Source organism: Euprymna scolopes, chromosome 9 (assembly GCF_053919585.1).
Source record: "Euprymna scolopes isolate OS-2025 chromosome 9, ASM5391958v1, whole genome shotgun sequence".
In the NCBI taxonomy this organism is placed as follows: Eukaryota; Metazoa; Mollusca; class Cephalopoda; order Sepiida; family Sepiolidae; genus Euprymna; species Euprymna scolopes.
Genome location: NC_136490.1, coordinates 112,218,845 through 112,229,292, shown reverse-complemented (window position 1 = coordinate 112,229,292; position 10,448 = coordinate 112,218,845). Strand labels below are relative to the sequence as shown.

The window sequence follows — 10,448 nt, the reverse complement described above, 5'->3', positions numbered from 1 at the left end:
TTATTATAAAAAATTATTATAGAAAATCTTGCCCTTTTCTTTTCCAGTTTCATCAACGGGCCCTTTATTGTTCGATGTTGAAGCTTAAACATATATTTTCATGCTCGCATGTATATATATATATATATATATATATATATATATATATATATATATATATATATATATATATATATATATATATATATACCACAAATAAAAAGCACGGATTTCCGAAACGATCGTACAGATAATTGACTTTGTTGTTGTTCCTTCTTATGAAACTGATTTTTAATTTAATTAAAATTTGATTTTTAAATTTTAAAAATATTTTTAAATTTTTAAATTATAAATCACATTACTTAATATATATATATATATATATATATATATATATATATATATATATATATATATATATATATATATATAATGACCACTATAGATTTCTCGTGAAAGGACAACAAAGTAATATAATCAATAATTTAAATCGTTTGAGAAGTTTGTTTTTGTATCTCTATAATAATAACTATTGATGTGCTCAAAGCCTTTAATAGAACTAGGCACAACATTAGCTTTACAAGGTTGATCGTTTTTTATATCTGAAAATATCTTCCCAAGCATACACTTCTTTTCTTTTCGATGGCTTCATGAAATTAATATTTGTGTAGAGAGTTATTCCTGGTCTTCATCAAAATATATTCTGAGGCGCTTCATTGACAATCACACACGTACCAACCAGTTATTGCAAGAATCTTAATCTTCAAACGTGAAGAACGTGGTTTATTTTAGAAAACGATGTCGGGTTCCTCTTTTATAGATCTACGATCTTTCTTCCTACTTTTTAGCTTAATTTCTCGAATACTATATTTGTCCCCAAAATATACATATGTTTCTCATTGAGAAGCACCCTTTATACAAGCTTCTGATATAGGCGTTCAATTTAACCTTAAACGGAGTTTTACATCTAATTTTTGTTTTTGCTAATGAATATATATATATATATATATATATATATATATATATATATATATATATATATATATATCAGAAAGGACGCAATCATCCACCTTGAAAAATCAATTACGCCCTAAGAGGAATTAATGTTGCAAAAGCTCGGGAGCTGACGTTCAGAACAATTCTTTCGGATTTAAGAGACATTGATTCGAAATAAAGGGAAGGCCCAATTATTTCCTTTTTTTTTTTACTTATTTTAAAGAGAGCTTCATAAACTTTCTTTAATGCATCATTGTTCCTTTAATAATTGCTTGACTGAACTATAATCTATGCTTCCTCGTCAATACGACATTCACAACGAATACTTGTCTAGATAGAAATATTGTATAAAATGCCTAAATGAAAACCACATTTTCACAAGCAAAGTTCTTTTTGTATATTTTATCTGCTTTTGATATAACGTACAAAAAAGTATGACACATCTACTTCCGGCCTATCATATGGTAGATTTAAAGTCCTATGTTAACAAATTTCTGTTTGCTCGTATTGTTATGAAATAAAATTCTACCCAGATTGACATATGCATACCAATTCCCAAGGCACTGACTCATTTAACTGATAACCTAATTATTTTAGTTATATAAATTTTAAATACGGATATAGACATGGTTAAAATTGATACTAGATTAGTAGTATAGGCATAAGCACAATGTTCAAGTAATATTCAAAATGATATTAGGAGTTTATATTTAGTTCTAAAGCAAATACACTGTATACTTGAGTCCACAAAAGAGAAGAATATAAACAGTGTGTAGTAATATAGTTTTAGGTAATAGAATAAACCGATTTACGTACTTTCTCTATTGGTTTAACATAAAAAATGAACATTTTCATGGATATTGTTGTCGGAAAAGTAGATACTATTACGGATATAGACATATACTACATCGATCCAGGTAGATGTAAACTTCAGACATTAAGTATTATACTTAAAATTCTGCTCGATTCTAATGTAATGTAAACTGTTTTAACCTTTTTTGTACCAATGTTCCTTAAATGGAACATAGTTTTCAACATACTATAGAAATTGTAATTTTGCTTTAAATTCAATTTTTATAAGTTATTTCTATTAAAGTAGCTTCATTTTACTCCATATTCATGAAAACTTTTATAAATTATTCTTATAGTTATATTTAAAGCAAAATTATAATTTCTATAGTATGTTGAAAACTATGTTCCATTTAAGGAACATTGGTACAAAAAAGGTTAAATTCATTTATTTTTATGTAATTGGAGCCTAAAAAATACTCGGCGGATGCCAGCGATCAGGCTTGTTCTGTGTTGTGGGAGGTCATGTTGGTGATGTTCTCGGCGTATGTCTAAATGACGTCATCCCTCGTATTGATGTTGGAGGAGATGGTGCCGATGAGAGAACGGTACACAGTCGTAGCATTTCTTCTGAAGCCAAGCCTGAACCTCTTTGGACTCGTAGGCCGGCGCCAAGTCCTGTTCCCGGTCTGCCAGCGGTGACGTAATTGCACCAGGCAATCACTACACTTTTCTAGCACATCCAGGAATAATTTGTTGTTGACTTTCAAGCCGACTTCGAAGATGTGAGTTGACATGATATGCCCCTCACATGGCACTAAAGTAAAAACTATAATCGTGGCCGGAAACTTTTTTTTCATCATCCTGGGCGCGTTCCTGTTTTCCTGCATATCCAACGATTGTCCTGTTGTAATAACATAGATCGGTAGAAAGCATGAGTTGTATATCGGCGCATCTCTGATTTCGCTCGCTTAACATCGCATCACTTTCAGACATGATAGAAAGCTTGTATCGCTCCTAGAATTTGTCCACAGTTTGTACACGACTGGCAAACTTGTAGGTGACCAGTTGTACACGACTTGTAGATTCAACGAAAAAATCAAAGCGGTTTTCATCGGACTAAAATAGAATCACATCTTTTCTAGGGCGATAATATTATCGCGTTCCACCAGCAATAGGTTTCACTTTTAATTTTGATACCATACATGCCCTAGAATATTATCTTGTAAGACGCTTTATAAAAACTAGCATAAGGAAATTAGACAAAATGTCGTATATAGATATATCTTGTTTTTAGACTTCGCATACAAATGGCGAAAACATCTTTTGTTCAGGAATTAATTTTACACGTCCTGGGACGGTTACATTTCTAGTGTATATGTTATATTATGGTGTACCAAAAACCTACCAAAACAGTGAATGCTGTATAATCGTCTAAATGTTGATATGTGTACTTGAGACGAAAGATTCATCCTGATGTGTATACGTGTCACTGAATGTCTATTGTTCATTATTTACTATCTGAACCTTAGACGTATGTTGTTGCTGTTTATTTATGATATATTCATATCTAATTGTTTATATGCGTCTGTGTGCGTGTGCGTGTACGTGTGCGTGTGTGTGTGTGTGTGTGTTTGTGATACATGTATTTTGGGCATACCTTCATGTGTGGTTGATCTTGTCTACCTGGAATTCATCTTGTTATTGGAGGAGAGGCTGGAACCTGTTCAGACAAATATTCATTCTCTTCCAAGAATGCTGGTTGGCTTTATATAGATGTTATTCACTTTCCAGGTGTCGATCGCAGTAGAATGAAAAGTGAATGTCTTTGCTTGCGTGGTTATTACTAATTCGTTATTCTAAGACCCGTCAGCCCTCTCCCCATGGAAGGGGACGACCTGTTAAACCGTCCGATCCGCTCAACGTCCAAACTCAAACTCTCTATGATCTCCAGCAAACCTGATCTACGTAATATACACGTACATCCGATCAGCATACTAGCTCTTCCGGTAAACTTGTCTACAATATGATTTACCATATTTTGACAGTCTTTCAACATTCTTTACATTCATCTCCAATCCATCTCTTCAGTTAGACAGATAGATAAATAAATAGATCTACACTTTCATGTGTTCGACCAACTACAAAAAATATTTGTATATATATATATATATATATATATATATATATATATATATATATATATATATATATATATATATATATATATATATATATATATACTGCTTATATTTAATACTTAAAAAAGTTTGGAATCAAATCCAGCTTAGAGAGTAACAGACCTAGATTATAGCTCAGAGAGAATCACACATAGATAACATATCTCTATATAAAATTCGATGTGTGTGCATTCCCTGAAGAAGTAAAAGTTATATGAAATAGAAAAGTGTTTACCGTAGATCTTTTGTCCAGCAATTTCATTGAAGTTTAGCTTATGTATAAGACACTTATCTGGAGATTTCAAACCTTTCAGATTCTGCTGGATATCTTAAGGCGCGAAAATAATGAAGAGGTTAGTAAAACACACAGAATGTAAAGTGATGTTATAAGTATACGCCTCGAGTACATATTAGTAATCTACATTCAATTTCGAGCAAGCCCGGGTCTTCCTGCTTTTCAAAAATAATCTAAGATTTATTTACTATTCTATGTTCTGCTTGTTATAGCAAGTTTACTGCGGATTTTTGTAGGGCCTCTAATGTGCATCACGTTTAGATCGCTTTTCCGGATGTACTTCTGTAGCAATACACAATCAATGGCCAGAGACGTAATGACGCATTTGACACCTTGTTGAAAAATGACACTTTCAATTAGGAAAATCGTTCAATAATTTCCTCCGTTTTTTTATCTCCATGTCGCTTTTCAGGTAGCACTAAAACGATGATCAATTTTGTTTTTATCTGCCGTTTGAAAGCGGCAAACTATGGCTGGTGCTGAGGTAGGAAGACAGCAAGTGATGGTAGAAACGATAGAACGTAGGGACAAAGGTCGGTCTGGAATTAAAAATAAAGCATAAACAACAAAAAAAAGGAAAGCAAATATTTGCTGATGCAATAATAAATATTATCGCTTCGAGAGGCCACGTGTCGTCGTATTGTTTTATCAATCTCGTTTAAGACGCCATATTTAGACTGATGACATAATGGAGGTCATTTTGCTGCATAAAATCTAATCATGTGTTGTTTTTTTGTTTTTTCTTTTGCAGTTTCATCAGTCGCTGTACGAGTGAGTATTATTTATTATGTTAACGCCATTTTTTTGTCATTGTACTGTTTTACTTATATATCGTTTGAGATTTATTTGTAAATGCGATTCGTTTTTACTTCAGTTTTACACTACGTCGTCTTACGTTTACAAAAGGCTTCGATATTGATTGCGTTTTAAATAGTGCATATGTATTTGCACCTATTGCACTAGGATATCTTATCCGACAAATTGATATAAGTATATTCTCTTTGTGTTTTTATTTCCTCGTCACCTGGTCTGTACATTTACAACTCTTGTTTGTACATCTAAAAACAGCGAATTATTCGCTAAGATGCGATATATGTTCGCTGTGCAGTGTTCAGGATCAAAGAGGCAATTTCATCGCTTTCTTGCGTTCAATTTGAAATGATATAGCTCAATCTATTGTTAATTTGTGTAAACTCTGAGAGAAAGTTATCTGCGTTATATAGTAAGATTAAACTATACGAGGACCATGTAGTCTCTGTGTTCCTTAAATTAAAATAAAACTGGATATAAAAATAGAATGTATCAATGGAAAGTATATACAACTATTTACACCAATGCTTGATTATGCATCAAGAATATGGGATGTCCAATTTAAACAAGTTCTGGAAAAGCCGTTCCACTCCAGGTAACAAATTTACTGAATTTCCATTACTAACGATTGGTCCTGGATATGACCTTAAACTATATCCGATTGTGAGGCCCCAGCTTGCGGGCTTTGGAGAGTGTGGAGACACGCATTCATTGGTATTGCTCCCAGGTACACTCTGAATCGGAGTGGTAGTACCTGTTAGGGCCCCAACTATGGTTTAAATAGAAACTGACTTGAAAAAAATATATTCTATTAAAAACTTTTTCTTCAAAATAAATGGATTTGGCATTAAATGATTTCAAAAGGGTAGATATGCCGTAAAACAAAAACAATCAAACAACTAATTACGATTATATGATTCTGATACTGTACTCTCTTTAACCATATCCTCAAATAGTCTCTAGGCCTTGATAAGTGGTGACTCTTATGTAAAAAATGCCCTAATAAAACGAATGAATTGTTAATGTAAAAAGCTGATTATACGATATAAAAACACACCAACTAACTTAATTCTAGTCGATATTATACGAAATATATATTAACCACAAGCGTACCAATACAACTTTCTTAGAAATAAAAGAAAACCACATAGAAAAAAAAATATTAGCTGACACTTTACTTTTACGTAAGACACAAGTAAGATTTTTACTAAAACAATGACATCTGCCATTTCGCAAAAATATAAGACTAGAAGACAACAGAAACAATTATTCACAACCTAGGATATAGACCAAAATATCCAACAAAATGTGAACCAAGAAAATATAGTAAATCTATATCAGAGAAAATTAATTTGAACTTGGTAACAACATATTAGACAAAAACCCAATTGCGAAATACTGGGTTAGCAAAAGACTTCCTTCAATAATAAATAGTAAAAAAAAACAAAAAACATGTATTCATATATAAATATATAAAAGGCGGCGAACGTTAAATTAACAACTGTTTTTTTTTATTGAATTGCATGGTTCTACTCGGTTTGCTCAAATATAATTGCAAATGATACTTTTAATTTACTACGAAAAATTTTGATGCACGAATAACGTCATGTAATTGTCTTGTTAATTGAACACTTCGTTCATGCGACCAAACCCCGTTAGATTATCTTCTTTGGAGCTATGTAACGTCGCATATCTATACTGACATACCACGCATAGAGAATTTTAAAGACAATATTCGTCGTGTTATTTCCAAACATGGCCTAATAGAATGCAATGGTTTTTTTGAAATGTGTAACTCTCGCTCACAACATATACAAATCATAGGCTTAAAATTGTTTCTAAATAATAAATGTCATATAATGCCCCTTCCTAAGGTGGCCAGAAAGTGGGTGCTTATTTTAAGTTAAATTTAAATGGAAAAGTGATCACCCACTTTTCAAAAAAAAATTTCTTCAGATCATGAAAAATATTTTGGTATTCCTTGGGCGTTGAGTTCCATGGCGAACCGCAGACTTATTTAATGGTCGTTCCCTTAGTACACCCCTTGTCAAGGCTAACGCATGCGCACGTAACATTTTTTATTTATTTACTTATGTGGTGGAGTTTCTATACTGATAGGTTTTTTGAAATTTTTTCACTGGATTATTATTGATTGAACACTAACCACCTTATGAAAAAAAATTGAAAAAAAAAACATTTCAATATTTGAAAGAGGTACTCACTTTTTAGTTACCACGTTCTGGTAAATCGGTCACTCATTTTTTTTTCTAAATACGGAAGTGTCTTCGGGAGATATAAAATGGTCGCATGTTGACGAAGCAATGTATCGGGAGGCGTACGGGATGAAAAATTATTGGTAAATTTTTAGATTAGGTCCACCTCCTCAGTTGTCTTTTAAATGACGACTTGAAATGGTTTTCGACTATGCTGAATACGAAAATCGCATTGAAATTTTGCAGAAATAAGTAGTTATCAAGATATAAAAAGTTGTATCATGCATTGTAATCTTTGTTGGCCATCTTTTTTACGTGCGTGTATTTGTTTATGGCGCGTGTGCACAAAAACATGGCCGCTGAAGAATACAATGCATAATACAACTATTTATTTCCGCAAACTTTCAATGCGATTTGCGTGTTCAGCATACTCGGAAACGAATAAATGTCGTCATTGAAAGGAAAATTGTAGAGGTGGACCTAATCTAAAAAAATACCAAATTATTAAACATTTCTCCAGCATGTTATTGAAATTTATAATACTTTTAAAAAATTAAAAAAAAAAACTCACCTTTCATAAAAACAATTAAAAAAAACACCCACAAACTGACTTTTAACTGAATAAGTAAAAAAAAAAGATGTTTAAACTCGAAACTTTATTTACATAAAAACAATTAAAAAAAGTCATGTTCAATCTATTTTTTTTCTTTGAGAAACAAATATATTTCTCACTTACAAATGCGGTAGAGGTTCATATTATGTTTACTTTCTATGGTTTTGATATACCGCGTATTTATTGGTTACAAAATGGGTGACTGATTTATCAGAACGTTGTAACTAAAAAGTGAGCACAACTTTCAAATCTCGAAATAATGATTTCGTTTGAATTTTTTTTAATAATCTGTTTAATTAGTGTCCAATCAATAATAATCCAGTGAAAAAAAATCCAAAAACCTATAAGTATAGAAAATAAGCATGGGAGTGATGGTTGTACAACGTCGCCTTTCGCACTTTTACAAACATTATTTACGTTAACTCTTTTCATAAATAATTTTTAAAAAAGTAACTAAACCATTTATTGATAATTTGGCACGTGTACAAACATTTATTTATTTACGTAGGCTTAACTCTTTTCATGAATAACAAAAGTTTTACTCTTTAAGAATAATAAAATGAGAAAGTTACTGAACATTTATAAAAGGAAAAATAATTTCTCACGTACTTACTTCTTTTCATGAAGGCCAGAGGAATAGTTGGCCGAAAAGTCGTGAAACAACAACTAATAAAGATGAGAATAATAGTCCGCAATAAATAAAAATGAGAGAGCGATCCGCGCTATTTTTAAATCATATTTTCACGTTTAATTAAAATTGTACGATATGTTGTTTTTTTTATTCAATTGTATGATGCTAATGCAGAGAGCGATCCGCGCTATTTTTAAATCATATTTCCACGTTTACTTAAAGTTTTACGATATGCTTTTTTCTATTATTCAATTGTAATTGACAGAATAGGTACAAAACATCCTCCCCTCCCCATGTTAAGAATGACTTTTTAAATAATAACATTATTTCAGTACGGATCAGTCTCTGCATGAGTATCATAAAAATTAATACAAATAATACTTATCTCAATAAGTGAAAGGCTAATTTCTACCGGAAATAAAATGGCGATAATCTCGCAGTTCAGAAAAATATTTTTTATTTAATTTAATATTTTTATACTTCGAAATGTTAAATTATTTTAATAACATGCAAACATTCCTTGACTAAATTGGTAACGTAAAAATATGGTTTTATTCGCTTTTAACGAACCAAACATCACATTTTTATGTAACACTGAAAATGTTATCATGCCAAATCGTCAAATCGTAGTGAAATCATTCCCACGTGCATTCTACCGGAAATAGAATTTGACCACAGGTTCGCATTTAAGAAAAATATTTTTATTTTATTTTATATATTTTTATAATTTGGGATGTTAATTTATAGACTGTCTGAAGCTTTCAAATAAATTGGTAATGTACAAATATGGTTTTATTGATAACGAACGAACCCAGAATTACATTTCTAATTCGAAATTGGAAATCGGCAAATCGTCGTGAATTTCCTGCAAACCGGAAATAAAATTGAACATAGTTCTGCATTTACGAAAAATATTTTTATTTTATTTAATATATTTTTATAATTCGCGAGGTAAATTTATTTAAATAACATAAAAAAACCCTTCGACTCTAAAGATGGGTTGTCTTAAAATTTCAAATCGGTAACGTAGAAATATGGTTTTATTCACTTTTAACGAACCAAATTTACATTTTTATATATATAGATATAATATAATATCTTTGCTAGACGATTTATTTAATGTGCATATAAACGAACTTTATGATATAGACAACAGAACAATGCAAATATCTGACTGCCACACATACAGTAAATCAGGTTTATGTTATATATGGTCATGGAATACATATGACTCTTTACATTCGAAAATTTGGAACATATAAAGATAATACAAAGTACAGAATGCAATCGAGAGGAATTAAGAAAAAGAGAACATAAAGGCGATTAATATAATGAAGTAAAATCAAAAAAACGACTGGTAATTTCTGATTAGGATTTTCGCCGAATTAATAAATATAATTTATTCAATTTTATTTATCTTCATCAACTTTTAATATATATATATATGTATATATATGTATATATATGTATATATATGTATATATATATATGTATATATATACATATATACATATGGATACATATATGTGCATATATATACATATATACACATTGTTATATGCACATATATATACATGTACATGTATATATATGTACATATATACGTATATATACATACATATGTACACACACATATATATTCAGATATTAAATAAATATGTAGATAGAGATACATATCTATACATAAGATATGTATACATATTTATGTATACATACATATACATATATATATGCATATTTTTACATACAAACTTTATATACATATATATATATATACTTATATATACAAATATGCATACATATATATATATATAGATGTATAAACATATATATATAAATGTATATACGTGTTTATATATGCGTATATATACATATATACGTATATATGCATATATTTATGTATATATATGCATACATATGTGTATATATGTATTTGTATATA

At 30.4% G+C, this 10,448-nt stretch overlaps 1 protein-coding gene across 2 annotated transcripts in view; it reads left to right on the top strand.

Moving 5' to 3' along the window:
* LOC145284803 (homeobox protein Hox-C5-like) overlaps positions 1-10,448 on the top strand; it is a 1,273,673-nt gene that overhangs the window by 322,491 nt on the left and 940,734 nt on the right. For both annotated transcript variants that reach the window (XM_080133772.1, XM_080133769.1), the window contains exon 3: positions 4,991-5,010. The gene's annotated coding sequence lies outside the window, so the exon portion shown is untranslated. The remainder of the gene's footprint in view (positions 1-4,990; positions 5,011-10,448) is intronic.